This window comes from Pseudophryne corroboree, chromosome 1, assembly GCF_028390025.1.
Source record: "Pseudophryne corroboree isolate aPseCor3 chromosome 1, aPseCor3.hap2, whole genome shotgun sequence".
In the NCBI taxonomy this organism is placed as follows: Eukaryota; Metazoa; Chordata; class Amphibia; order Anura; family Myobatrachidae; genus Pseudophryne; species Pseudophryne corroboree.
Window position 1 is genome coordinate 952751938 of NC_086444.1, and position 19207 is coordinate 952771144.

The window sequence follows — 19207 nt, forward strand, 5'->3', positions numbered from 1 at the left end:
AACATATATTTTCAGGGCACTGACAACGTCTAGCAACTTGGAGGCCTCCAAGTCCCTAGTAGCCGCAGGCACCACAAATAGGTTGGTTCAGGTGAAACGCTGAAACCACCTTGGGGAGAAACTGAGGACGAGTCCTCAATTCCGCCCTGTCCGAATGGAAAATCAGATAAGGGCTTTTTCAGGATAAAGCCGCCAATTCTGACACGCGCCTGGGCCAGGCCAGGGCCAACAGCATGACCACTTTTCATGTGAGATATTTTAACTCCACAGATTTAAGTGGTTCAAACCAATGTGACTTTTGGAACCCTAAACTACATTGAGATCCCAAAGTGCCACTGGAGGCACAAAAGGAGGCTGTATATGCAGTACCCCTTTTACAAACGTCTGAACTTCAGGGACTGAAGCTAGTTCTTTTTGGAAGAAAATTTACAGGGCCGAAATTTGAACCTTAATGGACCCCAATTTCCGGCCCATAGACACTTCTGTTTGCAGGAAATGTAGGAATCGACCCAGTTGAATTTCCTCCGTCGGGCCTTACTGGCCTCGCACCACGCAACATATTTTCGCCAATTGCGGTGATAATGTCTTTGCGGTTACATCCTTCCTGGCTTTGATCAGGATAGGGATGACTTCATCCGGAATGCCTTTTTTCCTTCAGGATCCGGCGTTCAACCGCCATGCCGTCAAACGCAGCCGCGGTAAGTCTTGGAACAGACAGGGTCCTTGCTGGAGCAGGTCCCTTCTTAGAGGTAGAGGCCACGGATCCTCCGTGAGCATCTCTTGAAGTTTCGGTTACCAAGTCCTTCTTGGCCAATCTGGAACCACGAATATAGTGCTTACTCCTCTCCATCTTATCAATCTCAGTACCTTGGGTATGAGAGGCAGAGGAGGGAACACATACCCTGACTGGTACACCCACGGTGTTACCAGAGCGTCTACAGCTTATTGCCTGAGGGTCCCTGGACCTGGCGCAATACCTGTCGAGTTTTTAATCATGTGGAAGACTTCTGGGTGAAGTCCCCACTCTCCCGGGTGGAGGTCGTGCTGAGGAAGACTGCTTCCCAGTTGTCCACTCCCGGAATGCATACTGCTGACAGTGCTATCACATGATTTTCCGCCCAGCGAAGAATCCTTGCAGCTTCTGCCATTGCCCTCCTGCTTCTTGTGCCACCCTGTCTGTTTACGTGGGTGACTGCCGTGATGTTGTCCAACTGGATCAACACCGGCTGACCTTGAAGCAGAGGTCTTGCTAAGCTTAGAGCATTGTAAATGTCCCTTAGCTTCAGGATATTTATGTGAAGTGATGTCTCCAGGCTTGACCATAAGCCCTGGATATTCCTTCCCTGTGTGACTGCTCCCCAGCCTCGCAGGCTGGCATCCGTGGTCACCAGGACCCAGTCCTGAATGCCTAATCTGCGGCCCTCTAGAAGATGAGCACTCTGCAACCACCACAGGAGGGACACCCTTGTCCTTGGTGACAGGGTTATCCGCTGATGCATCTGAAGATGCGACCCGGACCATTTGTCCAGCAGGTCCCACTGGAAAGTTCTTGCGTGGAATCTGCCGAATGGGATTGCTTCGTAGGAAGCCACCATTTTACCCAGAACCCTTGTGCATTGATGCACTGAGACTTGGCTCGGTTTTAGGAGGTTCCTGACTAGCTCGGATAACTCCCTGGCTTTCTCCTCCGGGAGAAACACCTTTTTCTGGACTGTGTCCAGGATCATCCCTAGGAACAGAAGACACGTCGTCGGAACCAGGTGCGATTTTGGAATATTGAGAATCCAATCGTGCTGCCGCAACACTACCTGAGATAGTGCTACACCGACCTCCAACTGTTCCCTGGATCTTACCCTTATCAGGGAATTGTCCAAGTAAGGGATAACTAAAATTCACTTCCTTCGAAGGAATATCATCATTTCGGCCATTACCTTGGTAAAGACCCGGGGTGCCGTGGACCATCCATACGGCAGCGTCTGAACTGATAGTGACAGTTCTGTACCATAAACCTGAAATACCCTTGGTGAGAAGGGTACATTTTGACAAGAAGGTAAGCATCCTTGATGTCCCGAGACATCATGTAGTCCCCTTCTTCCAGGTTCGCAATCACTGCTCTGAGTGACTCAATCTTGAATTTGAACCTCTGTATGTAAGTGTTCAAAGATTTTAGATTTAGAATCGGTCTCACCGAGCCGTCCGGCTTCGGTACCACAACAGTGTGGAATAATACCCCGTTCCCTGTTGCAGGAGGGGTATCTTGATTATCACCTGCTGGGAATACAGCTTGTGAATGGCTTCCAAAACTGTCTCCCTGTCAGAAGGAGACATCGGTAAAGCCGACTTTAGGAAACGGCGAGGGGGAGACGTCTCGAATTCTAATTTGTACCCCTGAGATATCACCTGAAGGATCCAGGGGTCTACTTGCGAGTGAGCCCACTGCGCGCTGAAATTAATTGAGACGGGCCTCCCACCGTGCCTGATTCTGCTTGTAAAGCCCCAGCGTATACTGAGGGCTTGGCAGAGGCGGGAGAGGGTTTCTGTTCCTGGGAACTGGCTGATTTCTGCAGCCTTTTTCCTCTCCCTCTGTCACGGGGCAGAAATGAGGAGCCTTTTGCCCGCTTGTCCACGAAAAGACTGCGCCTGATAATACGGCGTCTTCTCATGTTGAGAGGCGACCTGGGGTACAAACGTGGAATTCCCAGCTGTTGCCGTGGCCACCAGGTCTGAAAGACCGACCCCAAATAACTCCTCCCCTTAATAAAGCAATACTTCCAAATGCCGTTTGGAATACGCATCACCTGACCACTGACGTGTCCATAACCCTCTACTGGTAGAAATGGACAACGCGCTTAGACTTGATGCCAGTCGGCAAATATTCCGCTGTGCATCACGCATATATAGAAATGCATCTTTTAATTGCTCTATAGGCAAAAATATACTGTCCCTATCTAGGGTATCAATATTTTCAGTCAGGGAATCCGACCACGCCAACCCAGCACTGCACATCCAGGCTGAGGCGATTGCTGGTCGCAGTATAACACCAGTATGTGTGTAAATACCTTTTAGGATACCCTCCTGCTTTCTATCAGTAGGATCCTTAAGGGCGGCCATCTCAGGCGAAGGTAGAGCCCTTACAAGCGTGTGAGCGCTTTATCCACCCTAGGGGGTGTTTCCCAACGCACCCTAACCTCTGGCGGGAAAGGATATAATGCCAATAACATTTTAGAAATTATCAGTTGTTATCGGGGGAAACCCACGCATCATCACACACCTCATTTAATTTCTCAGATTCAGGAAAACTACAGGTAGTTTTTCCTCACCGAACATAATACCCCTTTTTTGGTGGTACTCGTATTATCAGAAATGTGTAAAACATTTTTTTTTTTTTTTTCAATGCCTCAATCATGTAACGTGTGGCCCTACTGGAAGTCACATTCGTCTCTTAACCGTCGACACTGGAGTCAGTATCCGTGTCGGCGTCTATATCTGCCATCTGAGGTAACGGGCGCTTTAGAGCCCCTGACGGCCTATGAGACGTCTGGACAGGCACAAGCTGAGTAGCCGGCTGTCTCATGTCAACCACTGTCTTTTATACAGAGCTGACACTGTCACATAATTCCTTCCAACAGTTCATCCACTCAGGTGTCGACCCCCTAGGGGGTGACATCACTATTACAGGCAATCTGCTCCGTCTCCACATCATTTTTCTCCTCATACATGTCGACACAAAAGTACCGACATACAGCACACACACAGGGAATGCTCTGATAGAGGACAGGACCCCACTAGCCCTTTGGGGAGACAGAGGGAGAGTTTGCCAGCACACACCAGAGCGCTATATATATACAGGGATAACCTTATATAAGTGTTTTTCCCCTTATAGCTGCTGTATAGTTAATACTGCGCCTAATTAGTGCCCCCCTCTCTTTTTTAACCCTTTCTGTAGTGTAGTGACTGCAGGGGAGAGCCAGGGAGCTTCCCTCCAACGGAGCTGTGAGGGAAAATGGCGCCAGTGTGCTGAGGAGATAGGCTCCGCCCCCTTATCGGCGGCCTTATCTCCCGTTTTTCTATGTATTCTGGCAGGGGTTAAATGCATCCATATAGCCCAGGAGCTATATGTGATGCATTTTTTGCCATCCAAGGTGTTTTTATTGCGTCTCAGGGCGCCCCCCCCAGCGCCCTGCACCCTCAGTGACCGAAGTGTGAAGTGTGCTGAGAGCAATGGCGCACAGCTGCAGTGCTGTGCGCTACCTTGTTGAAGACAGGACGTCTTCTGCCGCCGATTTTCCGGACCTCTTCTGCCTTCTGGCTCTGTAAGGGGGCCGGCGGCGCGGCTCTGGGACCCATCCAAGCTGGGCCTGTGATCGTCCCTCTGGAGCTAATGTCCAGTAGCCTAAGAAGCCCAATCCACTCTGCACGCAGGTGAGTTCGCTTCTTCTCCCCTTAGTCCCTCGATGCAGTGAGCCTGTTGCCAGCAGGTCTCACTGAAAATAAAAAACCTAAACTAAAACTTTCACTAAGAAGCTCAGGAGAGCCCCTAGTGTGCACCCTTCTCGTTCGGGCACAGAGATCTAACTGAGGCTTGGAGGAGGGTCATAGGGGGAGGAGCCAGTGCACACCAGATAGTCCTAAAGCTTTCTTTAGATGTGCCCAGTCTCCTGCGGAGCCGCTATTCCCCATGGTCCTTACGGAGTCCCCAGCATCCACTTAGGACGTTAGAGAAAATGAATGATTTAATCTCACTAAGGAGGCAGTGTTAAATGGTGCCCTTAGTCAATCTGAATCAGATTTCATTAATATTTCACATCCATCAGTACCCACGATTTACGTTTTACCAAAAGTCCATAAGGACCCCCTCCACCCATCAGGCAGACCTATTGTGTCAGGCTTCAACAGCATCACGTCAAATCTATCTGCTGTCATAGATGCATATCTTCAACCTTTAGTTAGGGAAACTAGAGCTTTCCTTAAAGATACAGGATAAGTTTTACGCACGTTAAAAATTTTTGAATGGCAGGAAGATTTCATAATGGTGAGTGGAGATGTATCCACATTATACACCATTATTGACATGGACTTAGGAACAAAAGCTGTATCCTATTTTTTGGACAGGTCTAAATTATCACTAACCATTAGGAATTTTATATTAGAGAGTATTAAATTTATTTTCTCTAACGTCCTAGTGGATGCTGGGGACTCCGTCAGGACCATGGGGATTAGCGGCTCCGCAGGAGACAGGGCACAAAACTAAAGCTTTAGGATCAGGTGGTGTGTACTGGCTCCTCCCCCTATGACCCTCCTCCAAGCCTCAGTTAGGTTTTTGTGCCCGTCCGAGCAGGGTGCAATCTAGGTGGCTCTCTTAAGGAGCTGCTTAGAAAAAGTTTTTAGGTTTATTATTTTCAGTGAGTCCTGCTGGCAACAGGCTCACTGCTTCGAGGGACTTAGGGGAGAGAAGTTCAACTCACCTGCGTGCAGGATGGATTGGCTTCTTAGGCTACTGGACACCATTAGCTCCAGAGGGAGCCGGAACACAGGTCTCACCCTGGGGTTCGTCCCGGAGCCGCGCCGCCGACCCCCCTTGCAGATGCTGAAGATTGAAGGTCCAGAAACCGGCGGCAGAAGGCTCTTCAGTCTTCTTGAAGGTAGCGCACAGCACTGCAGCTGTGCGCCATTGTTTGTCACACACTTCTCACCAACGGTCACGGAGGGTGCAGGGCGCTGCTGGGGGCGCCCTGGGCAGCAATGTAAATACCTTTTATGGCTAAAAAATACATCACATATAGCCCTTGAGGCTATATGGATGTATTTAACCCCTGCCAGATATTACAAACTACGGGAGAAAAGCCCGCCGGAATAGGGGGCGGGGCTTATTCTCCTCAGCACACAGCGCCATTTTCCCTCACAGAAATGCTGGTGGGAAGGCTCCCAGGCTCTCCCCTGCACTGCACTACAGAAACAGGGTAAAACAGAGAGGGGGGGCACTTTTTATGGCGATATTTTATATATTTAAGCTGCTATAAGGATACAACACTTATATAAGGTTGTTCCCATATATATTATAGCGCTTGGGTGTGTGCTGGCAAACTCTCCATCTGTCTCCCCAAAGGGCTAGTGGGGTCCTGTCTTCGATAAGAGCATTCCCTGTGTGTCTGCTGTGTGTCGGTACGTGTGTGTCGACATGTATGAGGACGATGTTGGTGTGGAGGCAGAGCAATTGCCGGTAATGGTGATGTCACCCCCCAGGGAGTCGACACCGGAATGGATGGCTTTGTTTATGGAATTACGTGATAATGTCAGCACATTACAAAAATCAGTTGACGACATGAGACGGCCGGAAAACCAGTTGGTACCTGCCCAGGCGTCTCAGACACCGTCAGGGGCTGTAAAACGCCCTTTACCTCAGTCAGTCGACACAGACCCAGACACGGACACTGAATCTAGTGTCGACGGTGAAGAAACAAACGTATTTTCAAGTAGAGCCACACGTTATATGATCACGGCAATGAAGGAGGCTTTGCATATCTCTGATACTGCAAGTACCACAAAAAGGGGTATTATGTGGGGGGTGAAAAAACTACCTGTAGTTTTTCCTGAATCAGAGGAATTGAATGATGTATGTGATGAAGCGTGGGTTAACCCAGATAGAAAAGTGCTAATTTCAAAAAAGTTATTGGCATTATACCCTTTCCCGCCAGAGGTTAGGGCGCGCTGGGAAACACCCCCTAGGGTGGATAAGGCGCTCATACGCTTATCAAAACAAGTGGCGTTACCGTCTCCTGATACGGCCGCCCTCAAGGATCCAGCTGATAGGAGGCTGGAAACTACCCTAAAGAGTATATACACACATACTGGTGTTATACTGCGACCAGCCATCGCCTCAGCCTGGATGTGCAGTGCTGGGCTGGTCTGGTCGGATTCCCTGACTGAAAATATTGATACCCTGGATAGGGACAGTATTTTATTGACTATAGAGCAATTAAAGGATGCTTTTCTTTATATGCGAGATGCTCAGAGGGATATTTGCACTCTGGCATCGAGAGTAAGTGCGATGTCCATATCTGCCAGAAGAAGTTTATGGACGCAACAGTGGTCAGGTGATGCGGATTCCAAACGACATATGGAAGTATTGCCGTATAAAGGGGAAGAATTATTTGGCGTAGGTCTATCGGATCTGGTGGCCACGGCAACTGCCGGAAAATCCACCTTTTTACCTCAGACCCCCTCCCAACAGAAAAAGACACCGTCTTTTCAGCCGCAGTCCTTTCGGTCCTATAAGAACAAGAGGGCAAAAGGACAGTCATATCTGCCCCGGGGCAGAGGAAGGTGTAAGAGAGGGCAGCAAGCAGCCCCTGCCCAGGAACAGAAGCCCTCCCAGGGTTCTGCAAAGCCCTCAGCATGACGCTGGGGCTGTACAAGCGGACTCAGGAGCGGTGGGGGGTCGACTCAGGAATTTCAGCGCACAGTGGGCTTGCTCACAGGTGGACCCTTGGATCCTGCAGGTAGTATCTCAGGGTTACAGGTTGGAATTCGAGAAGTCTCCCCCTCGCCGGTTCCTAAAGTCTGCTTTGCCAACGTCTCCCTCAGACAGGGCGACGGTATTGGAAGCCATTCACAAGCTGTTTTCTCAGCAGGTGATAGTCAAGGTACCCCTCCTACAACAGGGAAAGGGGTATTACTCCACGCTATTTGTGGTACCGAAGCCGGACGGCTCGGTAAGACCTATTCTAAATCTGAAATCTTTGAACCTGTACATACAAAAATTCAAGTTCAAGATGGAATCACTCAGAGCAGTGATAGCGAATCTGGAAGAAGGGGACTTTATGGTGTCCCTGGACATAAAGGATGCTTACCTGCATGTCCCAATTTGCCCTTCACATCAAGGGTACCTCAGGTTCGTGGTGCAAAACTGTCATTATCAGTTTCAGACGCTGCCGTTTGGATTGTCCACGGCACCTCGGGTCTTTACCAAGGTAATGGCCGAAATGATGATTCTTCCGCGAAGAAGAGGCGTATTAATTATCCCTTACTTGGACGATCTCCTGAAAAGGGCAAGGTCCAGAGAACAGCTGGAGGACGGAGTAGCACTAACCCAAGTAGTGCTGCAACAACACGGGTGGATTCTGAATTTTCCAAAATCTCAGTTGACCCCGACAACACGTCTGCTGTTCCTGGGAATGATTCTGGACACGGTTCAGAAAAAGGTGTTTCTTCCGGAGGAGAAAGCCAAGGAGTTATCCGAACTTGTCAGGAACCTCCTAAAACCAGGAAAAGTGTCTGTGCATCAATGCACAAGAGTCCTGGGAAAGATGGTGGCTTCTTACGAAGCAATTCCATTCGGCAGATTCCACGCATGAACTTTTCAGTGGGATCTGCTGGACAAATGGTCCGGATCGCATCTGCAGATGCATCAGCGGATAACCTTATCGCCACGGACAAGGGTGTCTCTTCTGTGGTGGTTGCAGAGTGCTCATCTGTTAGAGGGCCGCAGATTCGGCATACAGGACTGGGTCCTGGTGACCACGGATGCCAGTCTGAGAGGCTGGGGAGCGGTCACACAGGGAAGAAACTTCCAGGGAGTATGGTCAAGCCTGGAGATGTCTCTTCATATAAATATACTGGAGCTAAGAGCAATTTACAATGCTCTAAGCCTGGCAAAACCCCTGCTTCAGGGTCAGCCGGTGTTGATCCAGTCGGACAACATCACGGCAGTCGCCCACGTAAACAGACAGGGCGGCACAAGAAGCAGGAGAGCAATGGCAGAAGCTGCAAGGATCCTTCGCTGGGCGGAAGATCATGTGATAGCACTGTCAGCAGTGTTCATTCCGGGAGTGGACAACTGGGAAGCAGACTTCCTCAGCAGACACGATCTACACCCGGGAGAGTGGGGACTTCATCCAGAAGTCTTCCACATGATTGTGAACCGTTGGGAAAAACCAAAGGTGGATATGATGGCGTCCCGCCTCAACAAAAAACTGGACAGGTATTGCGCCAGGTCAAGAGACCCTCAGGCAATAGCTGTGGACGCTCTGGTAACACCGTGGGTGTTCCAGTCAGTGTATGTGTTCCCTCCTCTGCCTCTCATACCAAAAGTACTGAGAATTATACGGCAAAGGGGAGTAAGAACGATACTCGTGGCTCCGGATTGGCCAAGAAGAACTTGGTACCCGGAACTTCAAGAGATGCTCACGGAGGATCCGTGGCCTCTACCTCTAAGACGGGACCTGCTTCAGCAGGGACCGTGTCTATTCCAAGACTTACCGCGGCTGCGTTTGACGGCGTGGCGGTTGAACGCCGAATTCTAAGGGAAAAAGGCATTCCGGAAGAGGTCATTCCTACACTGGTAAAAGCCAGGAAGGAGGTGACTGCACAACATTATCACCGCATTTGGAAAAAATATGTTGCGTGGTGTGAGGCCAGGAAGGCCCCCACGGAGGAATTTCAATTGGGTCGATTCCTACATTTCCTGCAAACAGGATTGTCTATGGGCCTCAAATTGGGGTCCATTAAGGTTCAAATTTCGGCCCTGTCGATTTTCTTCCAGAAAGAATTGGCTTCAGTTCCTGAAGTCCAGACTTTTGTAAAAGGAGTACTACATATACAGCCCCCGGTTGTGCCCCAGTGGCTCCGTGGGACCTTAATGTAGTTTTGGATTTTCTCAAATCCCATTGGTTTGAGCCACTCAAATCGGCGGATTTGAAATATCTTACATGGAAAGTAACCATGCTACTGGCCCTGGCTTCAGCCAGGAGAGTGTCAGAATTGGCGGCTTTATCCTATAAAAGCCCATATCTGATTTTCCATTCGGACAGGGCAGAACTGCGGACGCGTCCTCATTTTCTGCCTAAGGTGGTGTCAGCGTTTCACCTGAACCAGCCTATTGTGGTGCCTGCGGCTACTAGCGATTTGGAGGATTCCAAGTTGCTGGACGTTGTCAGGGCATTGAAAATATATATTTCAAGGACGGCTGGAGTCAGAAAATCTGACTCGCTGTTTATACTGTATGCACCCAACAAGCTGGGTGCTCCTGCTTCTAAGCAGACGATTGCTCGTTGGATTTGTAGCACAATTCAACTTGCACATTCTGTGGCAGGCCTGCCACAGCCTAAATCTGTCAAGGCCCATTCCACAAGGAAGGTGGGCTCATCCTGGGCGGCTGCCCGAGGGGTCTCGGCATTACAACTCTGCCGAGCAGCTACGTGGTCGGGGGAGAACACGTTTGTAAAATTCTACAAATTTGATACCCTGGCTAAAGAGGACCTGGAGTTCTCTCATTCGGTGCTGCAGAGTCATCCGCACTCTCCCGCCCGTTTGGGAGCTTTGGTATAATCCCCATGGTCCTGACGGAGTCCCCAGCATCCACTAGGACGTTAGAGAAAATAAGATTTTACTTACCGATAAATCTATTTCTCGTAGTCCGTAGTGGATGCTGGGCGCCCATCCCAAGTGCGGATTGTCTGCAATACTTGTACATAGTTATTGTTACAAAAAAATCGGGTTGTTATTTGTTGTGAGCCGTCTGTTCAGAGGCTCCTACGTTTGTCATACTGTTAACTGGGTTTAGATCACAAGTTATACGGTGTGATTGGTGTGGCTGGTATGAGTCTTACCCGGGATTCAATATCCTTCCTTATTGTGTACGCTCGTCCGGGCACAGTATCCTAACTGAGGCTTGGAGGAGGGTCATAGGGGGAGGAGCCAGTACACACCACCTGATCCTAAAGCTTTAGTTTTGTGCCCTGTCTCCTGCGGAGCCGCTAATCCCCATGGTCCTGACGGAGTCCCCAGCATCCACTACGGACTACGAGAAATAGATTTATCGGTAAGTAAAATCTTATTTTAACTAATAATTATTTTTATTATAATGGTACGTATTACATGCAAATGGTAGGGACCGCCATGGGCACCAGATTCGCACCCAACTATGCAAATCTCTTCATGGCATACTGGGAGGACCTAACAATGTGGTGTGATGGACGGCTGGGTGCGGGTCTGGTGTCCTGGAACCGATACATCGATGATATTTTATTCTTTTGGAAGGGCACAAAAGAAGATCTCAATAAGTTCTGTGAAATTTTAAATACCAATAATTTTAATATTTTGATCACTTTTATTGCCATTAAGAATGAACTGTCCTTTCTTGATCTATGAATTTATGTGAAAGATGGTTTATTACAAACCAAAACTCACAGAAAAAACACAGACTCTAACAGTTACATAGATAAGCAGAGTCTACACCGCAGGAACTGGCTGGACGGTATACCCTATGGCCAGTTCCTGCGTGTAAGACGTAACTGTACTGAGGATAAAATCTGTGAGGAACAAATGGAAGAAATGGGTGAGCGGTTCTTGGAAAAAGGGTATGAAAGAGTCCAAATAGAAAAGGCAAAAGGAAGGTCATTAGATATAGAAAGACAGAGCCTCCTGGTTGAAAAAACTAAAGATAAGAGTAATGACCAATTAAATTGGTCTTTTATAAGTACATTTAACTCTAATCATAAAGAAATAGATGCTGTCTTTAAAAGGAATTGGAAAATCTTAAAACAAGACCCTGTAATTGGTGCTAAATTACCAGCTAATCCCGTCTTTGTATATAGACATGCCCCATCTCTTAAAGATAAATTAGTTAAAAGTTCGATTGATGAAGGAAAAAGGACCAGTATTAGAATGATTGGATTCCACAGGTGCGGTCTCTGTACTATGTGCAAATTAGTCAAAGGTCCTAGTAAATTGAAGGAGTTTTGTGTGAAGGATAAGTCTTATATTATTAAAGAATTTCTGACTTGTAACACGAAAAACGTGATCTATGGATTGGAGTGTAAATGTGGTCTTGTCTACGTAGGAAAGACCAGTAGAAACTTAAAAGTGAGGTTGGCAGAACACACCTATAACATTAGAAAGGGTTTGGACAGCCACACTGTTTCTGCACATTTTAAAAAGGTCCACAACTCTAATCCAGCTGCCATGAAAGCCTTCTGGGGTATACAGGGAATTGCCCCTTCATGGAGAGATGAAGATGTAGAGATTAGACTTGCAAAGGCGGAAATGAGGTGGATCTATATATTGAAAACCCTGTCCCCGGGAGGACTTAACGGGGACTTCGTGTTAGGGTCTCCTGCCCTGTGCTGCCACGTCGTCATGGCAACCGGGAGACAAGTGCTAGCGGAGTAACCTGAGCGCAGCTGACACTCCGGTTCGGGTCTTTTGCTGTGCAGTGGTTACAGGCTCTGTGCACGGCAGGGGATCCGGTGCTGGTTTTTGTGCTCACAGTCTGTGAGGTCTGAGTGGGGCGTGGACAGCACCTGCTATATAAGGCCTCTTCTTAGGTTAAGCAGATGCTGCTGAATCTTTGTTGGTTAGTCAGTTCCTGAAAGTTAGCCAGTACTGTGTAGATTTGTATTTGTTGTTGCTTACTGCAAATAGGCCTGGGGATTTGGTACTACACTCTGCCAATCCAGACCTAGCAGTAAGACTGGAGTCAGTCGTTTAACTTGCTGGGGTTCTTTTGCTACTCTGTGAACTTAGCAAGTTTGCGGCTGTATTCTCAGACTTGCCTGCCTAAATCCTGTCTCACTGTGCAAGGTGTTCAGGTGTCAGTTTAGTGGCAGTAAGCTGAACCTGTGCACTGCAAGTGAGGATTAGGATTGTGGAGACTCTCCTTGTGTCTATCATTCCATCTCTGACCAAGGAGTTTACTGCCACACCCGTTGGTAACCCTTTAGGGTTTTGCTGTTGCCCTTAGCAACAGCATTTCGGGTTCTCTACGTATTAAAACACAACATCTTGCTTTTCCCATCTGAGCATTACTAATACTAGGGAGACACCCAGTTCCTTAGCCTCTGGGCTTCTCTGTTCACTTTGTGTTTATTTTGTTACCCTATCACCTTCTGTGTACGTAATGTCATATTCCCCAGTCTGTCTGTGAGTTCATTTGTTTTGCATCCCTATCCGTTCAGACACCAGTACATTCCTGCAGGCACTGGTGTGCATAACAGTTCAGACACCAGTACATTCCTGCAGGCACTGGTGTGCATAACAGTTCAGACACCAGTACATTCCTGCAGGCACTGGTGTGCATAACATATTCAGCAGCCTAATACTCCTGTTGAAATTTTGTGGGAATATGGAGCATACCCCTCAAAATACGTTGCAACAGGTGGTCGATCAGGTGCAGGTCCTGACTCGACAATTTAATGATTTGTCCATTAAAATGCACACCTCCCAGGCCGCTGGCGGAGCTCGCGCAGCAGCAGCACCTTCAGGGGTTAAGGAGCCGAAAGTAAATCTCCCGGATCGTTTTTCTGGAGATCGCTCGCAGTTCTTTTGTTTCAAGGAGAGCTGCAAGCTATACTTCCGGCTTAGGCCTCAGTCTTCTGAGTCGGAGATTCAACGGGTGGGCATAGTGATTTCCTTGCTACAAGGAGACCCACAGGTCTGGGCATATGGGTTGCAGCCTGACTGTCCGTCGCTTAAAAGTGTTGATGCTTTTTTTACGGCACTGGGCATGTTGTATGATGACCCTGACAAGACGGCCTCAGCCGAGGCTCAGATTTCGATCCTTAAGCAAGGGCGAAGGCCAGTTGAGGTTTACTGTACGGAGTTTCGGAGGTTGGCCCATGATACCCAGTGGAATGACCCAGCCCCGAGACACCAGTACCGAAGAGGTCTTTCTAACCAGATAAAAGACCAACTGGTACAATATCCCTTGCCTGATAGCTTGGATCAGCTCATGCAGTTATCCATCCGGGTGGATAGACGGCTGAGAGAGCGTAGGCTTGAAAGGGAGACCGAGGTTTCCTTCTTTCCCAAGGGAACCTCAGACTCTGAGGAATTTTCCGAGGAGCCTATGCAGATTGGGGCTACCCGCCTCTCCTCGCGTGAGAAGACGCGGAGGAGACAGCAGGGGTTGTGTTTGTACTGTGGGAATAAAGGTCATGTGGTAGTATCATGCCCAGAAAAGCCGGAAAACTTCAGGGCCTGAGGGTGATGGGAAATATCCTGTCAGGCCAGAAGTCAGAATTTCCCAAGAAGACTTTTATCATTCCGGTGACCTTGAAGATCCTCGGTCAAACTGTCAAGACTGAGGCCTTTGTGGACAGTGGGGCCGACGGGGTTTTTATGGACCGCCAATTCGCCCTGAAACACTCTGTTCCCTGAGTACCCTTGGCATCGGAAATTGAGATTTGTGGGTTAAACAGGGAACCATTATCCCAAGGTAAAATTACCTCTTGCACTAGCCAGATTTCTTTGTTTATTGGAGCACACACTCTGAAAAATTGTCCTTTTATGTGACTGTCTGTACTTTTGCCCCATTGGTGTTGGGGTTACCCTGGTTAAGGGCCCACAATCCTCAATTTGACTGGGTCTCTGGGGAGATTCTTAGTTGGGGTACTGATTGTTTCAGGAGTTGCTTGAGCCTTCCAGTCAGGCTCTCGCAGCTAAGTTTGCCAGGATTGCCAGGGTGTTATGCAGATTTTGCGGACGTGTTCTCCAAAAAAGTTGCAGAGGTACTACCTCCCCATCGCCCCTATGACTGTGCCATTGATTTGTTGCCAAATGCTAAGCTTCCCAAGAGCAGGTTGTACTCCCTGTCACGTCCTGAGACTCAGGCTATGGCAGAGTACATTCAGGAGAACTTGGCTAAGGGATTTATCAGACCTTCACAGTCTCCAGTTGGGTCGGGGTTCTTCTTCGTGGGTAAAAAGGACGGTTCGTTGTGACCCTGCATCGACTTCAGGGAATTGAACCGTATCACGATTAAAAACTCATACCCACTGCCTCTCATTTCGGTCTTGTTTGACCAGCTTCGTACTGCCACCATTTTTTCTAAGATTGACCTCCGGTTCGGGTCTTTTGCTGTGCAGTGGTTGCAGGCTCTGTGCACGGCAGGGGATCCGGTGCTGGTTTTTGTGCTCACAGTCTGTGAGGTCTGAGTGGGGCGTGGACAGCACCTGCTATATAAGGCCTCTTCTTAGGTTAAGCAGATGCTGCTGAATCTTTGTTGGTTAGTCAGTTCCTGAAAGTTAGCCAGTACTGTGTAGCTTTGTATTTGTTGTTGCTTACTGCAAATAGGCCTGGGGATTTGGTACTACACTCTGCCAATCCAGACCTAGCAGTAAGACTGGAGTCAGTCGTTTAACTTGGTGGGGTTCTTTTGCTACTCTGTGAACTTAGCAAGTTTGCGGCTGTATTCTCAGACTTGCCTGCCTAAATCCTGTCTCACTGTGCAAGGTGTTCAGGTGTCAGTTTAGTGGCAGTAAGATGAACCTGTGCACTGCAAGTGAGGATTAGGATTGTGGAGACTCTCCTTGTGTCTATCATTCCATCTCTGACCAAGGAGTTTACTGCCACACCCGTTGGTAACCCTTTAGGGTTTTGCTGTTGCCCTTAGCAACAGCATTTCGGGTTCTCTACGTATTAAAACACAACATCTTGCTTTTTCCATCTGAGCATTACTAATACTAGGGAGACACCCAGTTTCTTAGCCTCTGGGCTTCTCTGTTCACTTTGTGTTTATTTTGTTACCCTATCACCTTCTGTGTACGTAATGTCATATTCCCCAGTCTGTCTGTGAGTTCATTTGTTTTGCATCCCTATCCGTTCAGACACCAGTACATTCCTGCAGGCACTTGTGTGCATAACAGTTCAGACACCAGTACATTCCTGCAGGCACTGGTGTGCATAACAGTTCAGACAACAGTACATTCCTGCAGGCACTGGTGTGCATAACACTTCGAGCTAAAGTGGTTCTTGTAGATTCTCTAAATTTTAATACAGGTTGAGTATCCCATATCCAAATATTCCGAAATACGGAATATTCCGAAATACGGACTTTTTTGAGTGAGAGTGAGATAGTGAAACCTTTGTTTTCTGATGGCTCAATGTACATAAACTTTGTTTAATACACAAAGTTATTAAAAATATTGTATTAAATGACCTTCAGGCTGTGTGTATAAAGTGTATGTGAAACATAAATGAATTGTGTGACTGTAGAAACACTTTGTTTAATGCACAAAGTTATAAAAAATATTAGCTAAAATGACCTTCAGGCTGTATGTATAAGGTGTATATGTAACATAAATGCATTCTGTGCTTAGATTTAGATCCCATTACCATGATATCTCTTTATGGTATGCAATTATTCCAAAATACGGAAAAATCCGATATCCAAAATACCTCTGGTCCCAAGCATTTTGGATAAGGGATACTCAACCTGTATTATGATCATCATTACTATTTTATTATTTATAATATTTTCTACCATTTCTCCTGGTTACATATATCATTCGCTTCTTATTTTATTTATAATATTTACCCTTTTTTTAGTTATATATAATTTTAGTGCTGCTATCTCACCTTATATATGAATATAATCCTTTCTTTAATATAGCTCCAGTGCTGCTATTTCCCCTTATATATGAATGTAATTTAATATTTTAATATATAAATGGAATGTTTTTAATATACATTTTATTTTATATATATATCTGATTCTTATTTTTCTTTTTATTATATGATGGACATTTAATGGACTTGTGCCTCCCTTAATGTTGCTGGATTACAAAGTTTTTACAACCTCCATTATGAACATTCTTGAAAGTGGAACTGTACTTGTGGATCTCGGTTTTGCGGGATTCAGCCCGTGGAACGCATGAGGAACTTCCGGAAATTGACGCTGGAACGCACCTGACTTCTGGTTCCGGTCATGTGACTTCCGGTCAAGGCGGAGATCGGCGTTTTCGGCGGAAGGATGGCCCGCATATGGGCCTAATTATGTAATTATGTTATAGGTATAAATATGTCTGCTAGTGCCACCCACCACCATGCTTCTGAGGAAGGACCAAAAGTGTCCGAAACGCGTTAAGCATGTGGTGCTAGCCTCTTTCTGGACTGTGGGTGGACTGACCTTGGTGCTTCGACTTCCCTTGTACTGCTGTGGTGTCCGGGACCTCTGGTGCTTCCCCTTGTGCCATCTTGGGAGGGTAACTAGAAGATATCCGATACCAGCACCCCTTTCTATCTACTTGTAGTGGTTACATGCTTGTTTTTTTATTAATATTGTGAGTGTTCTGTGTTAAATAAATTAATTGCCCCTGTGAGATTGATCTGCACTATGACCTCTTCTTCTTTATTGAAAGAAGTATTCTACATCATTGAGTTTGTGTGGACAAGGGATTTCAGAACACTAAATATACAAAATCAAGATTTCACTCCTGTCGTTTCATAAGGACACTTATGTAAGGATTCATTTACGGTGTTTGCGCCTACTTTAAACTTTTCTGTTTATGCCATTTCTAATTTTGTGTGAAGGTTCCTCTGTTTATTAGTGGGCTGCATTTGCATCAGAGGCAGCGCATTTGTACAATAATTTCTCTGTAATTATAACCACAGGCAACAGAAACAATAGATACTACCACAGATCAAGAAGAGGCAGAGAGGATCGGTGTAAACCGCAGGTGGAAGAGGCAAAATGTAAGGGCCTTTGTTTTCATTGTTAAAAACGTGGTCACATGAAAAGTGATTGTCTGATCCTGGCAGCAGAAGGTCAGAGCCAGAAAGAGGACAAACCCAAGGTACAACAGAAAATGGCCCCTACATACACATTCTGCCCATGGTGACAACCAGTGTTACTATACCTGTAGAAATAGAAAATGAAGTGACTATACCTTGTTTAGTGGTTACTGGGTCCATCAGAACTATTGTAAACTCATATCAGATTCCTCCCAGCTTAATAACTAATTGTGTGAATACAATTGGCTTAAATAGCACTACTATAACATTGAAAAGAACCGAACCTCCTTCAGTCCAATTTCCTGCAGGAAAAACAGTTGTAGCCCAGGTGCTAGTGTCAGAAACATGCCCAGTAAACTTATTAGGTGCAAATTTATTGCCCAACTTTGATGGGCAATAATGTACAGAGACGGGGATATAACAATTACAACTGGGGCAGGCAGGCAGCAGTCTATTGCTATTGACACCTATATATATGTTTAGACATTAGATGCTCACATTAATCAGGTAGACACCAGTGTAAAGGAAGTCCTGACCCCGATTCCAGATAAACTTTGGACCACAAGTAAAATTGATGTGGGACTCTTGCCCATTACATCAGTGTCTATATAACTACTACCCGATGTCTAACTTGTGTGTATGAAACAGTATCCTCTTAATACAGATCAAACCAATGCAATTGGAAAGCAAATACAAGTATAAGTACAGGCTGGAGTATTGAAGCCTTGATGCTGCCCATGGAACATATTCACTTTCCCAATATTAAAACAAAGCCAAGTGAACCAATAACCTACAGGATAGTTCACAACTTTAGAGAGGTCAGTAAAAGGATGGTAATCGATAGTGCTACCATGCCCAATCCTCACACGCTGCTTAGCCAATTTCTTATTACCTCAGAATAGTACACAGTCAATGTCTTGGCAAATGCTATTTTCTCAGTTCCCCTTACAGATGACAGCTAACTTATATTAGTCTTCAAATACTCAGATAAGCAGTATTGTTGGACAGGGGGCCTGCATCCCCCTTAAACTTTTCAGAAGCAATATCACTAGTTCTTAAAGATTGACACCCTTGTAATACATATCAGTGCTCATCCAATATGTAGACAATCTTCCTTGTTTATAATAAACAAGACTAGTATACAGGACACTATCTCATTGCCAACATTTTTAGCTAACAAAGGATGCAAGGCATCCAAACACCAATTGCACCTGATACAAAACTCAAGGCCATTTCACAGGTGCCACTACCCACAACATTAAAATAACTCAGGGCATTTTGAGGCCTCATAACCTCTTGTAGGGAGTGGATTCCAAATCACATCACACCACAGAAGCTTCAAGTACTGTATGATGCTTTGAAATGAGATTTTAAGCAAGGACAAATAGATCTGACAAAGAACCTATACCAAACATTTGAACTACTTAAGAATGATATTCTTAGTGCCCTAGCTGTAGCTCACCCTGATTACAGTAAGCCCTTTACACTTTTCTGTCATGAAAATGCAGGCCATGCCCAGAGTGTACTCACACAGGAAAATGGGGGAAAACAAAGGCCTCTTGGATACTATTCTTTACAGTTAGATATTGTAATAAGAGGAGCACCTGCATGGGTCTGTGCTGTTGCTTCTGCAGCAGTACTTGCAAACAAAGTGGTAGATTTTGTTTAAGGGTACTCACAATATAGGTATTATTTTCCT